At 35.3% G+C, this 22,043-nt stretch overlaps 1 protein-coding gene and 1 non-coding gene across 5 annotated transcripts in view; one reads left to right on the top strand and one right to left on the bottom strand.

Annotated features, from left to right (window-relative positions):
- Positions 1 to 22,043, top strand: part of CDYL (chromodomain Y like) — a 165,409-nt gene that overhangs the window by 10,000 nt on the left and 133,366 nt on the right. The window contains exon 2 of one of the 4 annotated variants that reach the window (XM_074208488.1): positions 785 to 986. The exons of 2 other annotated variants lie outside the window; for them this stretch is intronic. The gene's annotated coding sequence lies outside the window, so the exon portion shown is untranslated. One more of the 4 variants, XM_074208491.1, reaches the window with a different exon arrangement.
- TRNAG-GCC (transfer RNA glycine (anticodon GCC)) lies at positions 946 to 1,016 on the bottom strand. The gene has a single exon. It is a non-coding gene; the product is annotated as a tRNA-Gly (tRNA).

Genomic DNA, 22,043 nt, shown 5'->3' with positions numbered 1-22,043 from the left:
TTTTGTTCATCTTGAAAGAATTAGCCAGTAGAACCCAATGTCTAAGGTGCTGATTGTTCTTCCTTGGTCATAACTCATTTAATAGCCATAGCCTTTGAGATATGACATATACTGAACAAGAGAAACTGGGCAGTGATCGGAGCAAAGTCGGGATTCAGCCTTTTTGCAGCAGCATTTTTGAATTTATCTGGTCAGTCTTGTTCTAGCAGCTGTGGTGCTGAAAAGTAGATGTATTGGGCTGCTTGAAAATGAGTGACTGTTAGAAAGAAGACCTGAAGCTGAAAAAAACCACAATACATATTTGGATGATGAGAACAAATAATGAAGATTCAACATTTGTTCTTTTTGTCAAGGGAAATTGAATAAAAAAAACATCTTTTTGAGGAAAAAAAATTTTTTTAATAAGACTCCAGAATTTTGTACTGGAACTTTTAGACCTTCTCTTCCCTTAAGTTCCAGAAGCTTTAAAACTTGGGAATTTTTGACCTGAGTAATGAATGCATCAAAGTAGATTATATCTCTGACTCTTCATCTATGGATTTTTCTTGAAATTAAATTCATTTCTTCGAACATCATTTACTAAACACATGCTCTATACAAAACACTACTGGAGACTTGGAGAGAAGAAATGTTTAGAAAGGCCACAGTTCCTTTTCTGGGAGCTTACATTAATACCTGGGATGTGAATTAGATATATGATCATGGGCACACCTCTTTCTCATTTTATGATATGTAGAGCAATTTAAAGTTTGGAGAACTTAAGATACATTTCTTTTTTTTTTAGGTTTTTTTTTTTTGCAAGGCAGATGGGGTTAAGTGGCTTGCCCAAGGCCACACAGCTAGGTAATTATTAAGTGTCTAAGACCGGATTTGAACCCAGGTACTCCTGACTCCAGGGCCAGTGCTTTATCCACTGCGCCACCTAGCTGTCCCAAAGGATGCGTCTGCATGGGCCGGGAATCGAACCGCGGCCTCCCGCGTGGCAGGTGAGAATTCTACCACTGAACCACCCATGCTGACTAAGATACATTTCAATTCAGCCTCACATCAATGCTTTGCATTGTTCCTGTGTTTATTTCATTTGGCAGAATATCTGTAAATAAAATCTTTGTAGAAGATTTTGCCATCTTCCAGTTGACTGTGTGCTATAGACGTTCTTCATGAAAGTGGCAGATTCTTGGGTGAACATACATCTTTCTAATGTCTTGCTTTATATAACCCTTATTATTAATAAATAGGCTTGTGGAACAGAGGAAAGCCTTTGTTTTACAGCTTTCAAGGACTCTTAAAATCTAATGGAAATGCTTCATTGGATAGACTGCTTTGTGTGAGGCAGTATTTTGCTGTATCCAAGCAGTGCTTTCTTTAATAGTCAATAAAAATTAAGTACCATGGGATCTTGATTCTATATGCTTTTCATCATGAGTGTGATTATTAAGATATGGTCTACTAAAAAATATAGTTTGCCAAAACCATTGTGTTTCCTTCTATCATCAAGGATGATTTTGTGGCGATTACTCATAAAAATTTTGGAGAGAGGAGAATGTAGACAGTCAGTAATTTAGTCTCTTGTAACAAGTCTTGTCTCTTGTAACAAGGTTGGGGGGGTTGTTATTATTAGTTTTTAGTTTTTAGTTTTTAGTTTTTGTAAGGCAGTGGGGTTAAGTGGCTTGCCCAAGGCCGCATGGCTAGGTAATTATTAAGTGTCTGAGGTCGGGTTTGAACTCAGGTACTCCTGACTCCAAGGCCAGTGCTCTATCCACTGTGCCACCTAGCCACCCCTGTGGGGGTGGTTATTATTATTATTGTTATTGTTTTTCTTAGCCTTTGGCATTCACCTTTCTTTCAAATACATTGATTCTTAGCTCCTTCAAAATTGTCTTCTTGGCACTCCTCTATTTATACTCGAACTAGCCCGGTCTATTTTTTCCCCCTTAAGTTCCATTTCATTGTTAGTCACAATTGAGACTTAAATGTTAGTCCATTGGTAGTGGCTATACTTACCCCTTCATGGTGAAGAGTTTGTTATAAAAATCTTTACCAATACAGTCCATCTTTCAGCTATTTTGTCCTCCTGTTTTCATCCTTAAATACTCTGTTCAATAAGGTCTGTTTCTAAGCTTTCTTTGAAAGGGTATTTTCTTCTACTTTTTTCTTGTTGTTCTTTGACTAATGTTGGCAATATTTCACTAGCCTTCTATAAGATTTTACAAATGAGTTTGTTTTCTTAAATGTGGTTGGTCTTTTCTTTTTTATTTGCCCTTTTAGCCAGTAAATACTTGACATCTTAGTTAAGGCAATTTCTTGGCCTTCTTTTTGTCTCTTCATTGCAATCGATTTACAGAGATAAAACTTTATGTATGAAATCGTTATAGTTGATATCAATATTCTGGTCACAATAATTTGTTTAGATAGTGCAAGTTAGAGCAGTGATTTTTTAAAATTGCATCCAGGGTCTTAGTCTTATTCTAGTTCTATATTAATTTGAGCTTTACACTGATGAGTTGGTAGTATGACCACATAGAGAGCTGATTTGGGAATGACTCATATCAGTAATGAGTTATTTCATATATATATATATATATATATATATGTGTGTGTGTGTGTGTGTGTGCAAAAAATAATAAATAATCAAAAACTATATTAATGGTACATAAAAGAGAGAGATATATTACAAAGTGTAATGTAAGCTTTAATGGGGAAAAGATTGTGGTAGGAGATATTAAAAGGAGACTTCCCAGAGGAGATGGCATTTGAGTGAGACTTTAATGAATGGGTAGGAGCTCAGCCAGACAAAGAAGAGAAAGGGAAAGGTCACTTGGCTATAGAATGATTGAAATTGTCAAGAGAGGAAGAGAAGATAGCTAAGGATAGAACCTTCTTAAAGGCTCAAGAAAGAGGACAAAGAGATAGGAGTAACTAAAGAAGTGAGGGAAACTAGGGGAGCATGGTGTCTTCAAAGCCAGGATTAGGGAGAGGATCCAAAAGGAGGAGATGGTGAATCAGTCAAGCATTTATTAAAGTAATTTGGGAATATATAAACAATAATATCTCAGCCCCTTAAAGAGTTTATATTTCCATAAGGGGAAACAATATACATCAATAGAAGTTGATTTTTAAATTTTTTTGTGGAGGAGACCAGAAAAAGCCTCATATCAAAGTTGACATTTGAACTGAACTTTAAAGGAAAATAAGGAATTCCAAGAGCAAAAGGGAAGAGAGAATGCTTTTCAGGACTGGGTACTAGCCATTATGGAGAAGGGAGATGTGAAGAACAGTAAGAGAGCCAGTTTGGCTTGACTTAGGGAGTTTGTGAAGGAGAATAATGAATAGTAAGGCTAGAAAGTTAGGTTGTGAAAAACTAAATTCTAGTTGAATGAGGAGTCTGGAAGACCTGAGTTCAAATTCTATCTTAGACTCTTACTAGCTTATGAACTCTGGGCATATCACTACCCTTTTAAACCTCAGTTTTCTTATCTGTAAAATGTGGCAAAAATAATATTAGTATTGCAGGGTTATTTTGAGGAAAAAATAAGAAAGCACGTGAGGCAGTTTGCAGACCTTAAAAAAAGTTATACAAATGTTAGCAATTATTAATAATACTAATTAAAATGGTACAACAGAGTAGGTATGGTATGAAAGCAAGGGAAGTTAATAGCGGACAGATGTACTGTCAGAATGAGGATGAATTGGAAAGGATATGGTGAAGATAAATAGAAAAGTTATGGTCATTGAGGAAGAAATAGAAAGGTTTTTTAGGTTATGATCAAAGCAGAATTCCAGTTTAGTTTAGGAATCTTATGTTGCATATCTAAGACAGTGTAGTCTGAGGTAGAGCCATTTGTGGTTATTGGGGCGGGGTGGGACTTGGGAAGCAAGTTGTTGGAGTATTGACATAGTAAATACTTACTAATAAATAAATGCTTGTTGATTTGTTGATATAAAGTTAGGATGGTATGTTGTAATGATTACAAGGAATACATCCCTAAGAAATATGTTGTATGGTAACTAGAATGAAAGTGGGGTGACACAAGTTGAGTTTAATGGACTTGAGTTGTTAATGAAGATGGTGGTAAGACTAGTGCCCTAGAAGTAACATTTGGAGTATATCACCCCTTTAGGACTTGAAAGTAGTGGTCTTAAAACAAAGTGATGTACTTATGGAAAACATTGTTTAAGTTGAAAAGAAGTTAAAGATGAAAGGAAAGGATTGCAAGACATTTGAATGGGGTTCTCTGCTTTTTCTCCCCCTACCCCCTACACCCCCAAAAGGGTGATATAACAAAATGAACTAGGATGTGGGATCTGGGTAAGAACTGAGTAAGCATAAGGATTTGGGAGGAAGTAGTAGGAAAAAATCATGTGTACAGGATGATTGATATGGGAATCATTATGTTCAGAGGTTGAAATATAAGTAGCAAGTTGGCATCAGGAAGAGGATATTATTTAATGAATGAAATGTAGGAAATTGTTGAAAGTTTTAAAATTTTCCTACTTAAAAGTTCTAAATAAAATGTATTGAAATGGAATGTATTTTATTTGAATATACCATATTAAGTACACATTGATTATTTTTGGGAAAATTTTAGCTTAAAAGAATGCAAATCTATCTGAGAATACATTTACATGAAGGAATTTAGCTCTAATAAATACCAACAGTTCCTTATTCATCACATTCATAGAGAAAAAGGAAAATCTTTTCCATGATTTCAACAGGCTTTAACATGTTAAAATTCTTTGTACCTCACTGAAATCAGACTTAAAGGGAGAGAGGCAGAAAATAGCCCACTTGGGAGAAAACCCTGTTTCCATTTTTCTGCATCTTATCAAATTCAGCTTTACCCCTTAGTCACTTTCCATGTTTAGAGTAACTTTTCCTAGAACTACAATTACAATAATTAGCATTTATATTATACTTTTACATATACTGTCACTTTTGATTTTTCATGACCATCAAGTGAGGTAGGTAGTAAAGTTTATTTTAATTATACAGATGGTCCTGAAGCCTAGGGAGAGGAGGTTAAATAACTTGTTGAAGGTTATAAAAAATGATCAGTACTCTTCAGTGTCACCTGTGTGGAAATAGGAAAAGAGAATCATCTTGAATCTCATAATTATTTTACCCATATAGATGGGGGGTGGAGATGGTCTCATTATTTTTTGTGTTAAATAAAATGTTAATACATTTGGAAGTGGCTAATTAATTCTTTTCTAATTAACTCTCCTGTGTTTTTTTTTCCTAGAGTTTGTACTTCCATGCTTTTTAACCTTTTCTTGCAGGGGTGAGACTCAAAGAAGAAAAAAAGGGGGCAATTTTGGAGTGAGATTAGAGTTTAAAAAGCCACTATATTCCTGAGTATTAGATGGTAGTTCTTTTTCCATTTTATGTAAAGTCAGATTAGAAAAATTCTGCATTGGCCATGGACCCAAAAAATACCTCTCATTTTTATATTTTTGAATTCTTCCCCTCTGTACAGCATGTTTCATCATATGTCCTCTGAAATTGTGGTTTGTTAATAGGTCATTATGCTGTTCAAAGCCCCTTATTCTTTCAGAGTTGTTTGTATTTACCATATTGTCATTGAATAAACTGTTCTTCTGGTTCTCCTAACTCTATAAGTTCAGATAAGACTTTTTGGTGTCTCTAAATGTCATTTCCTTCTTACAGCACAAGAGTGCTCTATCATATATATATTTCTCAGTTTGTGAGTATTCACTCAAGTTAACATCTTCACATGTTCATCAAAGATTGAGTAAAGATTTGGGTTGATCCTGCAGCTTTTTCTTTTGGGGGTATTGAGTTGGTTGGTCCTTGTCCTTCATTATCTAAGAAGACCAAAATTGACATCACTATGTTTGAGACAAATTACAGTGATTGTGGCTGATCAGACCAATATGAGTTTGGAATACTCTATCACAGGTTAGACTCAAGAACATCTGGGGTGGGTATTTTAAACTTATGTATGTCATGTTTCCCTTGAGCTACTTCAAGTCTGCCTTCCTCATGGACTGTAACCCCCTCACTGATGAAGGTACACTACACTGGGCAGTTTTGTGCCAGCGTCTCCCATGCTCTACAGTCAATTCTAAAGTTTGTCAATGATACCTTCAGGGTGCCTCGGTATAGCTTCTTCTTACTCCCTTGTGAACACTTGCCCTGTGTGAGTTCTCCATAGAATAGTTTTAATAGTTTTTTTTTTTTTTTTGACAAGTGCACATCTGGCATTCTAACGTGTCTGATCTGTTGTAGTTGCACTCCCTATAGTAATGTTGGAATACTGGGCAGTTTAGCTTGAGAAAGGACTCCATTGTCTGGTATCTTCTCCTGTCAGGTGATCTTCAGAATCTTCCTAAGTCAATTTAAATAGAAATGATTCAGTTTCCTGACATGGCCCTGGTAGACTGTCCAGGTTTCACAGGCATATAGCAATGAGGTCAGCATCACAGCTCTGTAGACCTTCAGTTTAGTAGTCAAGTCTTAATACCTCTTCTCTCCCACACTTTCTTTTTGGAGCCTCCAAATACTGAGCTAGCTCTAGCAATGCCAGTGACAGTCTCACAATTGTCAATGTGTACCTCCCTGGAAAGGACACCGCCAAGGTAAATGAACTTATCCACAGTCCTTAAAGCTTCTCTATTTGCTGAAATCGATGGTTCCACATATGGATGGTGTGGTGCAGGCTGATGGAGCACCTGTTGTTAGACTAAAATTAGCACAAGCATCAGAGAGTCGATCCATACTTTGTTCCATCTCAACTTCAAAGGCTGCATTGAATGCAGTCATCTGTAAACAGAAGATTATACACCAGCACTCTCTCCACTTTGGTCTTGACTTGTAGTCTTTTCAAGTTGAAGAATTTGCCAAGCTGACCTTGAGGCCATGTTCATTCTCAGGGAAGGCATTTGATAACATGGCTGAAAACATCATGCTAAAAAGTATGGGAACAAGGACATAGCCTTGTTTTCCTCCATTGGTGATGGGGAAATCTTGAGAGCATCACTCACTATCCAGAACCCAGGCATGTATGCCGTCATGGAATTGCTGTACAATACTGATGAACTTCTCCAGACAACCATATTTTGACATAATTTTCCATAAACCCTTGCTCAGATATACAAATTTTGAATACAGCCTTCTGTTTCTGACATTTTTCCTGGAGTTTTCAGACAGCAAACACCATGTCTGTTCTTCTACTCTTTCTGAAGCCACACTGGCTCTCGGGAAGGTGACCAACTTCCAGGTGAAGGATCAGCCTATTGAGGACTCTGGCATGAAGTTTGCCAACAATGACTAAAAGAGTAATACTTCTGTGATTGTCACAGGACAATCTATTCCTTTTACCTTTAGAGAGATGGACAATGAAGGTATCCTTGAATTTTTTGGGGATAATGCCATATAAGCTGGAAAATTTCAGTCAGTTTTTGGATGAGCAATGGACCCCTCCCACCTTGTAGGTCTGGAATAGAATCAGTACTAGGTGCTTTGCCACTTAAAAGTAGCCTAATGGCATTCAAAATCTCTTCTTCATTTGGAATTTCAGCTAGGGACAGATTGACTTCAACTTGAGGTAAGTGGTCAATGGCTTCTGCATTGATTGATAGTCTGTTAAGAACATTGTGGAAGTATTCAGTTCAGCTCTCTAGGATCAAGTCCCTATTGTTAATCAATGTGGATCCATCAGCAGCACTGAGTAGTTGAGATGCACCATATGGCTTTAGTCCATAAATAGCTTTCAAGATCCTGTCCCTTAATTTCTTCCTTTCTCTCTCTCTCTCTCTCTCTCTCTCTCTCTCTCTCTAAACTTATAAAATAAGGACTCTAACTAAATCTTCAAGAGACAGAAACCACAGAAGGATCCTGTGAGGCAGTTCTCCAGCCCTGGAAAAGAGCAGAAAGGCTCCGCTCCATGGGGTTAGAGGGGCAGCCACCAGACTGAAGGAACTTCAGCCTCCCAGAGGCAGCCCCAGGGTGCTGGGAGCCATGGCTCATGGCAGCAGGGGCAGTTTTCCTGACCTATACCCCGGGGAGCACCAGATACAACTTGGAAGATCAGCGAGGGACCTCTGCCAGAGCAAGTGAAGCCCAGCCCTCAGGGCACCCAGTGAGCAGCCTGGCCACAGCAGCCCAGATCCAGGAACCCAAAGCAGGCGGAGCTGGTAAGCAGGAGCGCTCAGGCTTGAGTGCTCAGCCTAGGTAAGGGGAGAGGAGAGAGACTACTGAGGTCAGTCCTCTGTACCTGAACAGGATTCTGGGGCTTTGACCACATTCAGATTCTGATTGCAGTCTCGGACCCCCAAAGAACAGCAGCCCTCCCTGCCAACCCCTTGGCAGAGGGATGTGCTTGTGGTCATTCACAGACCAGGAGGAAAGACAGAGCTTCATACAGGGAGATCCTTGTGGGAAGGGGTGTCCCAATAATACTCAAAAGCTTAGGAAGCACCCCCAAACCAGGCAGAGGCTGGAGAAATGAGTAAGCAGAGAAAAAACAGAAACACCATTGAGAAATACTTTGTCTCTGATCCCAAGAAGGATCAAAACACTCAATCTGAAGATAACGGAAGTACAAGTTCCTGCATCTAAAGACTCCGAGAAAAACAGAAATTGGGCTCAGGCTATGACAGAGCTCAAAAAAGATTTTTAAAATCAAGTGAGGGAGATAGAAGACAAATTGGGAAAAGAAATGAGAGAGATGCAGGAAAAACATGAATAAGAAGTCAGCAGCTTAGTCAAGGAGATCCAAAAAAAATGCTGAGGAAAACAACGTATTAAAAACCAGCTTAGATCAAATGGATAAAATAGTTCAAAAAGTTACTGAGGGGAAGAATGCTTTAAAAAGCAAAATTGGACAGATGGAAAAAAAAGATAAGAAAGCTCTCTGAGGAAAACAAATCCTTCAGATCTAGAATGGAGCTAAAGGAAGCTTCTGACTTTACAAGAAGTCAGGACACAATACTTCAAAACCAAAAGAATGAAAAAATTAGGAGAAAATGTGAAACATCTCATTGAAGACAAAACTGATCTGGAAAACAGATTTAGGAAAGATAATTTAAAAATTATTGGGCTACCTGAAAGTCATGGTCAGGAAAACAGCCTTGACATCATTTTCAAAGAATTCCTACAGGAAAATTGCCCAGATATACTAGAAGCAGAGGGCAAAATAGAAATTGAGAGAATCCACCAATCTCCCCAAGAGAGAGATTCCCCCCCCAAAAAAAAACAACCCCCAGGAATATTATAACCAAATTCCAGAATTCCCAAGTCAAAGAGAAAATATTACAAGCAGCCAGAAGGACACAATTCAAATATCGTGGAGCTGCAGTCAGGATCACACAGGATTTAGTAAGTACATTAAAAGCTCGCAGGGCTTGGAATATAATATTCTGGAACGTAAAAGAGTTTGGAATGCAACTGAGAATCAACTACCCAGGAAAACTGAACGTCTTCCAGGGGAAAATATGGACTTTCAGTGAACCAGGGAAATTTCAAATGTTCCTGTTGAAATGGCCAGAGCTGAACAGAAAGTTTGATCTTCAAATACAGGACTCAGGTGAAGCATAGAGAGTGGAGGAGAAGGGGAAAATATGAGGGCCTTGATGATGAACTACATGTATTCCCGCATAGAAAAACGATACTGATAATACTCATATGAACCATCTCATTTAATAGAGCAGGTAGAAGGAGCTTTTATAGATGAAACACAGGAGAGAATTGAATTTGAAGATATAATATAGTGTAAAAATGGAGTCAGTGACTAAAAGGGAAATGTAATGGGAGAAAGAAAAAGGAGAGGTGAAATAGGCTAAGATATTTCATATAATAAGTTTTTTTTATTACAGTGAGCTATTGCAATAATATGGAAGGGGGGAAGGCAAGGGGGAATGAGGGAATCTTTGCTCTCATCAGAGGTGACTAGGAGAGGAAATGGAGTATAGACATCTAGAGTAAGAAAGAGAGAAGGGGGGGTGTAGGTGATGGAGGAGAGGGTGGACCGTGGGAGGGAGAGTGGTCAGATATAACACATTTTCTTTTTTACTTCTTGCAAGGGGCTAGAATTGGATGGCCTGTCCAGGACCATAGGGGCTGGGTGGATGCTGGGCCTAAGGGGTGATATGTGAGCACAGGGCCTCTTGGCCCCAGGGCCAGGAATCTGTCTGCTGCGCCACTCAGCTCACTACAGCACATTTAAGAAGAGGGACAGAGTGAAAGAAGAGAAAATATATATAGTATATGGTAGTGGGGAAGTACGAATGGAGGGAGTTGTGATCAGCACTGGCAACAGTGGAAAAATATGGAAGTAGCTTTTGTGATGGACTTATCATAAAGAATGTGATCCACCTGTGACCGTTGTTGGTGTTGGAACACAGACTGAAGCACATTTTTATTATTATTTTTTCTGGATGGGGGTTTTCAGGGCAAATGGGGCTGGGTGGCTTGCCTGGGGCCGCACAGCTTGGTGATTGTTGGGTGTCTGTGGCCGGATTTGGACCCAGGTGCTCCTGGCTCCAGGGCCAGTACTCTGTCCGCTGTGCCACCTGGCTGCCCCTACTATCATCATCATCATCATCATTATTATTATTATTTTGGGGGTTTTTTGGTTGTTTTGCTGGGCAGTGGAGTTGGGGTGTCTTGCCCAGGTGTCTTGCCACAGGTGGGTGATTGTTGGGTGTCTGGGACTGGATTTGGGCTCGGGTGCTCCTGGCTCCAGGATCAGTGCTCCATCCACTGCTCCACCTGGTTGTGCCTATTATTATTATTTTTAATTTTAATTTTTTTCTCTTTATTGCTCATGCAGGTCTATATTTTTTGGGGGCGGGGGTATTATGTTTACTCTTAAGCAAGAATATTTTAGTAATGTATAAAAAATCATTTGTACAAAAATAAGAATAAATAAATTTTAAAAAAAAACCACACACTTCTAAACTACCATCTTACCTCCCTCTAGTCATTTTAACTGTAATTTATTTCTTTGTACTTTTGTTGCTGGATTTTTGTTGGCACTATACCAAAATATTGATTTACGTGGATATAGCTTATATCCTGCAAATTTGTTATAGGTATTGTTTTAATTAGTTTTTTACTTGACTGTCTAGTATTCTTTAATTAAACTATCCTGTCCACAAAAATTGATTTTGTTTTCTGTTCCCTCAGATTTCTTTTTGTGATTGTTATAGATTATATTCCTGGTATTCTTTGAATACTAATGTGATACTGAAAATCCTTGCTTTAGCCCTGATCTTAATGGAAATGCTTCTAGTTGCTGTTATAAATAACAAATATTTTTAGATAGCTATTTATCCAATTAAGAAAATTTTGTTTATTTTTCATTTTTATCATGGAGTGTTGTTTAGTGTCAAGTTTTTTCCTTACTGAAAAAAATCATGATTTTTTTGTTCTTATCGTGGTCAGTTTTATCCATAATTTTCCAATATTAAATCAGCCCAATAAAAGAAAATTATTAATAATGACAGGCTGTTACTTGATAATCTTTGCCTTGCTAATAGTTTTATTTAAAATATTTGTTTCAATTTTTTATTAGGGATATGGCTCTACAATTTTCTTCTCTGTTTTGGTTGTTAGTGATTTAGCTATCCATATATCATTTTTGTCCTAGAGATAGAATCCCCATAACTTTTTTTTTAAGAACCACAAAGAAAATAGATTCACAGATAAGCAGAATGTTGACTTTTTAGTCTATGATAATTCATTCATTTTTGTTTCTGAATCATTACTTCCATTTGACTTCTACTTTTCCCTCATGTCTCTCTTTTTTGTTACTTTTTTTAAAATTTAAGGCAATGGGGTTAAGTGACTTGCCCAAGGTCACACAGCTAGGTAATTATTAAGTGTCTGAGGCAGGATTTGAACTCAAGTACTCCTGACTCTAGGGCTGGTGCTCTATCCACTGCACCACCTAGCTGCCCCTGCACCCATGTCTCTTGATGCACATTGAGAAAGAAATCTCTTGTTATTTCTTTCGATATTTTGCTGTTTACCCTACTTATATTTCTTTTTCTTTGGTGTTTGAAAAGAAAAACATATCTTTAGGTCTAATTTTCTAGAAAAAAAATTTTAGAAAAAATTAATGGTTAGGCTCAGATTTGCCAAGGTTAAATGCATCACTGTGTGTGCTTCTTGAACTCAATTGCTTTTCAGAACACATCATTCCATTCTCATCTCTATTTTCTGTTGGGCGCAAAATATTTTTATGTTACTGTGTTTCTTTTATATATGAAGGTCTTTTTCTTGATCTTGTAGAATTTATTTCTCAGCCTAAGAGTTTTGTGGTTTTTTGGGGCTGAGAAACAGTGGTTCAATTTATTAAAAACTGCATTGATAAACAAGAAATTCTACAAGGTTTTTTTTAAGACTCTGCCTATCCAAAGCAACAATTTCCTTCATGTTAGGAAGAATCAAATCAAGGATAGCATTTCATTTTCTTGATTCCTTTTTTTTTTTCAGGATGAAAGTATAAACACAAAAAGTTATTAGCTGTTTAATCTTTAAAAGAGAAAGCCACAGTTTGGATAATTAAATACTCTCATTACTCTTATATGATGTTTGTGTTCTATGTTTGAGGCATGCTTTCAAAGCTGATATATATATATATATATATATATATATAATCTTATTTCTATCTGGAAGATTTGAAATATATTGTAATGACATGTATTTCTCACTCCCTTGACCTTCATGTTTCTCTCCTTCCACCTTCTGGATTTCCTCATATGAATACATATTTTATATGTACAATACTAACCAAGATATTCCTACCTAGCCCCTTTTACCTATAATGTTTCTTTTGACTATATGAGCATATATGTGTGTGTGTGTGTGTGTGTGTGTGTGTGTGTGTGTGTGTGTATTTCAGCACTGTGTTTTAATCCTGCCAGATCTAAGGTGAGAGTTATGATTTGGTTCTTTTTAATCAGATCTCCTTCCTCCTGTTTGTTCCCTAAACTTCAGGCTTTTGTGAGACCAATGTTTCCTATTGTCTCCTTTTCTTGGAATTTTATCTCCTATGAACACATGAATGTCTCAACTGTAGTTCTTCATATAGCTCATTCTGATAGCACTGTTTTATCTAGCTTAACAGTTTTACTTCATTCTCCCTTTTTTTTTTTTAAAGTTTAGAGCCCTTCTGATTTTTGTTTTCTTAAAACTTTTCTTTGTTAGTTATACTCTGTATCTGGAAAGAAACCTGCCATTTCTCTGTCTTTACCTGTGGTCCTCATATTCAAACCACATTTTCACATGTTGCTTCTTTAAGTGAAGTTGATGTTTTTAGTTAATCAGTTGGGGGTTTTTTTTTTTGGTGTGTTTTTTTTTTTAGTTTTTTTTGCAAGGCAAATGAAGTTAAGTGGCTTGCCCAAGGCCACACAGCTAGGTAATTATTAAGTGTCTGAGGTTGGATTTGAACTCAGGTACTCCTGATTCCAGGGCCGGGGCTTTATCCACTGAGTCACCTAGCCGCCCCTTCCCTATGGTTCTTGACCCGGACTTTGAAATCTTTCTGGTTTCTTCTGGCTTCCTTTGTTCCTACTTGAATCTGTTGTAGTGGGCGATAACATCTGTTTCCATAAGTATTGAGATCTTTCTCAATCTTTACTCAAAAATATATTAAGATCCTTTATGAAATTGAATCGCCTGATAGTTCAAGTGTAACTTAATGTAACTTGCCACTTTTTAAATTTGTCAGTACACTTTGTAGGTTTTAACAATAGGAGTATATAGCAACAGTTCAGTCAATTTTTTGTTATCCTTTCTTGGATGATTGAACCAACTCTCACAAGTTCACAGATAGATGATGGATATAAAATTAGTAATAACTATTGCTCCAAAATTTCCACCTCTTTTAACATCTTTGCTAATTTGATAAATGTAAGGTGATAATATTAGGGATGCAATAATTTTGCATTTCTGTGATTATCAGTGATTTTGAATAATTTATTTGTTTTCCCAACAACATGCAAGCAATCATTTTTTTGACAAGATTTTGAGTTTTAAATTTTTCTCTCTTCCCCTCGCTCCTACCCCTGACAGAAAGCTATCTAATATAGGCTCTACATGTGTAATTATGCTAAAAATAAATATTAATGATGTTGTGAAAGAAGAATCAAATCTAAACAGAAGGGGAAAAGATTGGAAAGAGAAAAATGACATAATACATAAGATAACTTTAAAAAATTGAGGATAGTTTTAGCTTTGTTTTGTATTAAATTTGATAGTTGCTTCTGTGCATTATGGATGGTATTTTCCATCACAAGTCTTTTAGAATTGTCTTTGGTTATTGTATTGCAGAAATGAACAAATCTATCATAGTTGATCATCACCCAATGTTGTTAATTTATATAATGTTCTTCTTGTTCTACTCATCAGTCCTTCTAAATCCAGGCTTTTCTGAAATCCCATCCATCATGATTTCTTATAGAACAATAGTGTCTCATCACATAAAACACAGTTTGTTCAGTCATTTCCCAATTGATGGACATCCCTCAATTTCTAATTCTTTGCTACAATGAAAAGAGGTGCTGTGAAATATTTTGTCCTTGTAGGTTTTTTTTTTACCCTTTTTCCTTATCTCTTCGGGATACAGCCTAGTAGTGGTATTGCTGAATCAAAGGGAGTGAATGGACAGTTTTATTGCACTTCAGGCAATAATTAACAACTCTACCACAGTGCATTGGTGTCCCAGTTTTCCCACGTCCCCTTCAACACTGAACATTTTCCTTTTAAGTGATATTGACCCAGATCTGATAGGTGTGAGCTGATAACTCAAGAGTTGTTTTCATTTGCATTTCCCTAGTCAATATTTAGAGCAATTTTTCATATAATTATAGATAACTTTAATTCCTTCATCTGAGACTTGCCTTTGATAACTATCAATTGGGAATGACATGTTTTCTTATAAGTTTGACTCAATTCTCTATATTTTAGAAAAGTGTCATTTTCCAGAAGGACTATTTATGAAAACTGTTTTCCTAATTTATTGCATTCCTTTTAATCTTGGTTGCATTGTTTTTGTTTGTGCGAAAACTTTTCAATTTAAAGAAATCAAAATTGTCTTTTATAATGTTCTCTACCTCTTCTTTGGTCATAAACTACTTCCCTTTCTGGAGTATATTTTCTTTTTTTTTTTCTTAGAAGTATATTTTCTTTTAAAAACTTTTCATATCTTTACTTCTTTTGGGGAATGGCTCTTAATCTTACACCTTTATGTTTCCTATTAATTTTTATGTCTGGCTTATGAGAAATATGTAACATGAAGATTTGCTCATATTCTGAATTGATTTCAAACATACCTGACTTTGGTAGACCAAAAAGACTACATTTTTATGTAATTAAGGTCTTATAATCTTTTGGTTTATCTGTGGTTAGAATTAGAACCTTCCAGTCACCTAATTTTTTTGTAATGTGACTTTTCATTTATCTAGTTTATTCATTAGGAATGATAATGGTATAGTTCATTCATAGTAGTTTGTCTTCCTGAGTCTGTTAAACTTGAGATTCTAATATCTGGAATTTTCTTAGCTATGAAGTATTGAACTACTTTTTCTCATTTGTTAATCGGTATGAGATTGAATAATTATCCATTTACAATATAATTTGGCATCTGAGAATTCTTCCTTTTTTTTTAAGGTTTTTTTTGCAAGACAAATAGGGTTAAGTGGCTTGCCCAAGGCCACACAACTAGGTAATTAAGTGTCTGAAGCCTACCTAGCCACCCCTCTTTCCTTTCTTCTTAAAAAAAAAGTTTAACTCTTGAAAGTCTTTATTTTATTTCCCCACGTGAATTTTGTTGTTATTCTCTTTTATTTCATGAAGTATTTATTTGGTAGTTTCATTGTATGGAATTAAGTCTTAAGACAAATTGGACAGTATGGTCAATACACTTGATGGGAGTGGAAGACTGTTTAGCAATAAAATGTGAATTAGTTTGAGATTCACTTCTCATACCATAAACTTCAGAGATATCCCTCTAGAAGTTGAACTTAAAAGCTTAAAAAAAAACTAGAGGAACATTATACTACTACAGTAGCTTGGCCTGCAATCAAGAAAACTGATCTTCCTGAGTTCAAATTTGTTCTCAGACACTTAACCATGTGGTCCTGGGCAAAGTCATTTAACTGTGTTTGCCTCAGTTTCTCCTCTATAACATAAGTTGGAGAAGAAAATGGTTAGGCATTCCAGTATCTCTGCCAAGAAAACCCCAAATGGAGTCCTGAAAAGTTGAAAACTACCTAAAGGACCCATATGACTCAACAATGGAATTGGAGGTGGAGAAAAATGGAGTTGAAGGGTTCCATCATTTAACTTCCTGTGTGAGTTTGGATACATCACATATCTCTTTGTCCTTGATATCTGTAAAATGAGTGGGTTTACATATTATATCATCTCCAAAGAATCTTCCTTAATCTATGAGACTGTCTCTTTCAGTTTTGACAGGGAGATTTTTTTTCTTTTAAAAAAGAGTTCATAGCGAAAAGGTGCATTTGATTTACATTAAAAATAAGCTACAATGTGATGATAGTAAACCTTAAGGAAAAATAACGAAGTAGGAAAAACATGACCAGTAGAATGGGCTAAAAATTTGGCATGTAAAACCAACAAAACGGCAACAATAAATGTTTGAATGAATGAATAAACTCTCAACTCCCTGGTAGATAAATTGTAACTGAGTTAATGAATTTGCAGTTGAAAAAAGATGGTTCAGTCTCTAATAATAAAAAACCAAATTTTAAAGCGGCTGTGTGGTATTACCTCATCCACAAAAATAACTAAGTGACTTATGTGCAATTATAATTTATAAAATGCTTTTCAAAGGTAATTTTGACAATACACAGTAAAAATTAAGAAAAATCATGTTTATTTAGACCCATTCTATCATCTTAAAGAAAAAAAGCAGTTTGTTCAGTGATTTTTTTTTTTTTAGAGAGAGATACTTTTTTGGTTCAAGAAAAGTGGAAGTGCTTAAATTGAGGTAAACTTAGCTAATGGAATATTATACTTGAGAATTAGATCTGAGAAATATCGAACAATTTTTATGAAATAATGGAAAACAAACAATATAACTATGTATTTTGGGGGAGGTGGTCAGATATGTGATTTCATTGGTGATTCCTGGTGACTGAGGAAATAGCATAATATCAAGATAGTTCTGCCACTGCTCCACAATTTACAATCTTAAAGCTGGCCAGGTGACACTAGAGTTAAGTGATTTGTCTAGGCCCAAAAAACCATTGTGAAGAGAACCTTCAACTGGCTCTTTACTATGGCACTTCTCATCTTTAGTTATATGAAAGAAAAGTGAATAGTTTAGACATTTTTCATAAATAAGAATGTATATTTTTTGCTTAGAAATTATTTTATTAATGTAACTGGTTGCCAAAACAAGTTTAATTGACTAGTGATGATTAATAAGTTTATAGGTAGGTATATTTTAAAAGTTTTTTTCTGTATTAACCTTGTGACATCCAGATAGCGCACTTCCTCTAGCATTCCATGTTCAGCTTGGCCTTTGCTGCTCCCAGTAGAGTATACAGGAAATTATTGTTATAACCTTAGGATCTTAGGATCATAAGGAACCTTTGAAGTCATTGATCCAATCATTCGTTTTACTGATGAGGAGTGTCTTTTTGCTCCTATGATCACAAACTAGTAAATTGTCTGACTATATAGTAATACTTCACATGTGTCTCTCACAACTATATTTGTGTATTGATTTTTTCAGTATGATAGAAAAGTACCAGACAGTCAGCACTAAGTAACACTGCATCTTTTTACTTCTTTCCCCCAAAATAAAAGGGAAAGGAAAGATAATTTTAAAAAGAAATTGACTATATTCTAACAAATATGAAATGAAACAATTACTGTCAAAATCAACATCAACAGCCTCCGTTAGACTTTCATCAGAGAATACTTGATCTCTTAGTCACACGAAACTTAGTTACTAATGAAAAAGTCAAATTAAAATAGAAGCATTTATCAAAGTTTCAGAAGAGAATTCTGAAAAATTTTAAGAGTATTAAAATTGTCAAATAGTTTTTGAAGAAAAAAAAATTTTCTGAAAGTTTTAAATGAGATTCCAGTCATATCCTGGCTAGAGCATTTAATAATAAAACAGGGAAAAGAGACAAAAACATTGAATAGTATTTCTGTTACAATGATTTTATTAATAGCCTTGAAACTACAAATACATAAGAAAATATATATATGGATATGTGTGGTCATATATGTCATATGGATATAAGATATACAAAAGAAATATGTGCTATGGTCACAGCAGTTTAAGCATGTATAGAGGACCAGAACTATTAAGATATTTGAAAAGGAGGAAAACAGTTTTTAAAATGCTTTTTGTTAATATCTTTTTGCCATCATAATTTTCTCAAGAAGGACTTCACTTTAACAGGTAAAAATTTTTAAAGGCAAAAAGAAAAATAAATAAAAAAAATCAACCAAGTGACCAATAGATTTAAAAACCTTGAAAATGTGATTGTGCCATCTCAACATTACAAAGCTTCATAAATTAACATATTGCTCATGTGTTCAGTTTCTTTAAGTGTATTCTTCTACTATTAGTTTGTAAGCTTCCTGAGGGCATGGACTGTCTTTATATTTATATTGATAATATTTGACCAGATTTCTATTTGGTTTTTTTAATAGTTTGTTTAGTTTGTTTTTGTTTTAGTTTTTTTGTTAGCATATAATTGTGCATAATTATACTTTTTATTTTGCATTGTAACGCTCATTTGCTATTGTTAATTTGATTTTCTGCCCTCTTTAATCTGATTAGTTAAAATTTTATATATTTTAAGACTATTTTAATAGTCTCAAAGAAACAGCTTTTAATTTAAATTTATCATTTGTAGGGGCAGCTAGGTGGTGCAGTGGCAGGAGTATCTGAGTTATATTTAATAATTTCCTAGCTGTGTGGCCTTGGGCAAGCCACTTAACTCTCCATTGCCTTGCAAAAACCTAAAAAAAAAATTTGTGTAGTTTTATTTTAGATTCCAATTTATTTTTATCTAATTCTTGTACATAAATTTTCTGTTATTTTCTAATCTGTCACTTTTATTGGATTGCTTAATCTATTCTCATTTACAGTTGCATGAATTAGATTTTTCCCCTACATTTCCCCTTAATATTGGTGTTCTTCTAATTATAATTTTTTCTTCCTTCCACTAATTGATCTAGTTACTATAGCTTATTGTTTAAAGTGGTTCTATTTCCCTCTTTAATCTGATCTCCCTCTACCCATTTGTTAGTTTTAATTAATTCCTTTTTATTTCTTTTATCTAGTTACTTAATTCTTTCATTTTTTTCTCGGTCATTTGGATTATTCTTCCCCTTCAGCTAATCCTGTCGATGAGTTTTAAAAAAAATTTCTTTTTGCATCCCATTTTAAGGACAATTTCTTTCCTTTGCTCAACTATTCAACCTCGCCTCCTATCTTCTTTAGGCTTTCATTCTCTAATTCATAACTCCTATATTTATTTTGTACCTCTCTATATTCTCTTGTCCTCCTGATGGATTCAGAATTTAATGGTATTCTGACCTCTTCCCTCTAAGTAGTTTCTGCTGCTGTGTGAAGAGCTTTTCCATTTTGTTTCACTTTAAGAAAAATACCAACTTCTGCTGGATACAGAGGACATGGCAGGGCCTCTCCCTCTACTCCATATTCCCCATCTTCCCTAACGACTTTTTCCTCCTTTACCTCAAAATCTCACTGGGTGTCAATTGCCCCCAGGAGCTCCAAATTGTCTCCTCTCGAGGTAGGATGAGGTTTCTTCTCTAATACCGAATTCTCAGACATCACCCAATACACAGTCCTCATCTCTTCATCCCTTATTTTCTGACTAAGAATGTTTCATAGGCTCCCCCCCCTTTTTTTAAATGGTTAAGCTTTTAATTTGTAAGATAAGTCACCTTGGACTGCATCCTGAACTCCATTGCTCTTCTGAAGACTTTTCATTCCCTCCTGCAATTTATGGCGCTTTTCTAATAGTTTTGTATTATTTTAATTGACTTTCCTTTGTGTTTAAGTCTTTTTCCTAATCATTTGCAGAATTGTCTGAATGGAATTGTTACAATTAGCTATTGTAGGCCTCTTTTTTCTCCCTGAAATCTGTGGATTCTTTATGTTGATCCTTTATGTTCATATATTCTGTGTAGTTTAAGGGTATTTTTTGTATAATGATGCAGGTTTTTTTTAATTTAATGTTTTTTTCTGGAAGATTTATAATCTTAAGGTTGTCACTAAGTTTGCCTCTTCTTTGAGATTAATGTTTTTGCTTAAATAACAGCATGTTTTCTTTTAATGTTATTTTTTCTATTCAAATTGTCTTTCCCATCTTTATATTTCAGTTGTCCTTTTCCCCAGATTCTCATTTTTCTATTATTTACCCTTATTTCTTCTATATTGACTAAAACTTCTCTCAGAATTTTCATCTCTCTTAAAGCACTCAGGAACAGTGAGTTGGAGGTTGCATACTGTCCCAAAAATTCTACTTCATCAGATGTTGAATAGTTTCCCTTCCTTTTATAGTCTTTTGCCATAGTTGTACTTGTTTAATCAGTCTAGAGTCACACACATTTCCTTCTGTTATTGAATTTTTCACCATTGATTTAACTGCTTTTAAATTTTTTCAGCTTTTTTCTTTCGAGAATCATTCATTTCAGTATTCTCCCCAATTTTGATTCTGATTTTGCCTCTTCTAGAGGTTTCCCTTGAGTGCTGCATCTCAAGCACCTTTCATTGCAGTTATTCACTATGAGCTGCCTCTTCTCCCCTCTTGTTCATCTCCCATCTATCACTCATTCTTTTTTACCACTCTTTACTCTTTCACCTTTGCCTTATACAAGAGATCTTCTATCTTTTCTCATTCCTTTCTCATCCCCAGTGTTTTACTTCTTTCTCAATCTTTCTTGTCTACTGACTCATTATATACTGCCTGAAGATATGTCCCTCTCTCCTTCCAATATGAAAATTTCTTACTTAATTACTTCTATTCCCTGCTAAGTATTATCCTCTCTCTCCTGCTCTTTGTAGCTAATTTCTTCCAAAAGGGTGCCTCCACTTTCTCTCTTCTCATTCTCTTAACTGCTTATAGTGTGTTTATTTATTTTTTCACTAAAACTGCTCTCTCTATAAAGTTATTAATTATTTCTTAGTTGCCAAATTCAGTGGCCTTTTCTCAGTCTTAATTCTACTTGACCTCTCTTCAGCTTTTGATATGTTTGATCACTTCCTTTTAGGTTTCTGGGACACCATTCCTTTGGTTCTCCTATCTGTCTGACTGCTCATTCTTTGTCTCCTTTCCTCTTCTGCACGACCAGTTTCCATCTATACTATTTCACTTGAGTGATTTTTTTTTTCAGTTTCTGTGCATTTAATTATGATCTCAATGCTGAGGATTCTCAAATCTATCCCTACTGTTCCAATCTCTCTATTGACCTCTGGTCTCACCCATGAATGAGTGGTTTAGTTAACCAAACAAGGATAAACACATTGCCCTGTGTAGTAGTTCGTGCCCAGTTGGAACTACGTAACATGAATTTGTGAAGGATTGAGTTAGCATTGTATTTTTCTCTAATGGTCCTCAGTTGCAGTTATTATAAATGGGCAATAAATATTCTGCAGAAGAGAATTTAGTCTTTGCATCAAGATTGCTAAATTCATTGGTTGTACATGCTTTGTCAAGATTCCAAATAATTTTTTTGATGTTCTGTCAATGAGACATTTATTTCATGGATGTGATTTTACCCTATCTATGCTTCTTCAATCAGTGAGCTTCTTGTTCTATCACACATTTTCTGGTGCTTTTACAAACCCTTATACAATAATGGTTGTTTTATAGGTCATTTATTATTTTGTGGGTGCTTTGCAGCATTTGAAAGCTAATTATTTGTTATTTTACATATTTAATATGTCCAGCTATCTTACTTTTTATACTTTCTATCTTTTCTGCTCTTTATTTTGTTTCTGCCTTATACTATTTATTGCTTGTAATAATTGATAGTATTATTTTTATCCACCATTCTT

Source organism: Macrotis lagotis, chromosome X (assembly GCF_037893015.1).
Source record: "Macrotis lagotis isolate mMagLag1 chromosome X, bilby.v1.9.chrom.fasta, whole genome shotgun sequence".
NCBI classification, from domain to species: domain Eukaryota; kingdom Metazoa; phylum Chordata; class Mammalia; order Peramelemorphia; family Peramelidae; genus Macrotis; species Macrotis lagotis.
The sequence above is the reverse complement of the archived record's forward strand: the minus strand, read 5'-3'. Positions and strand labels throughout refer to the sequence as shown.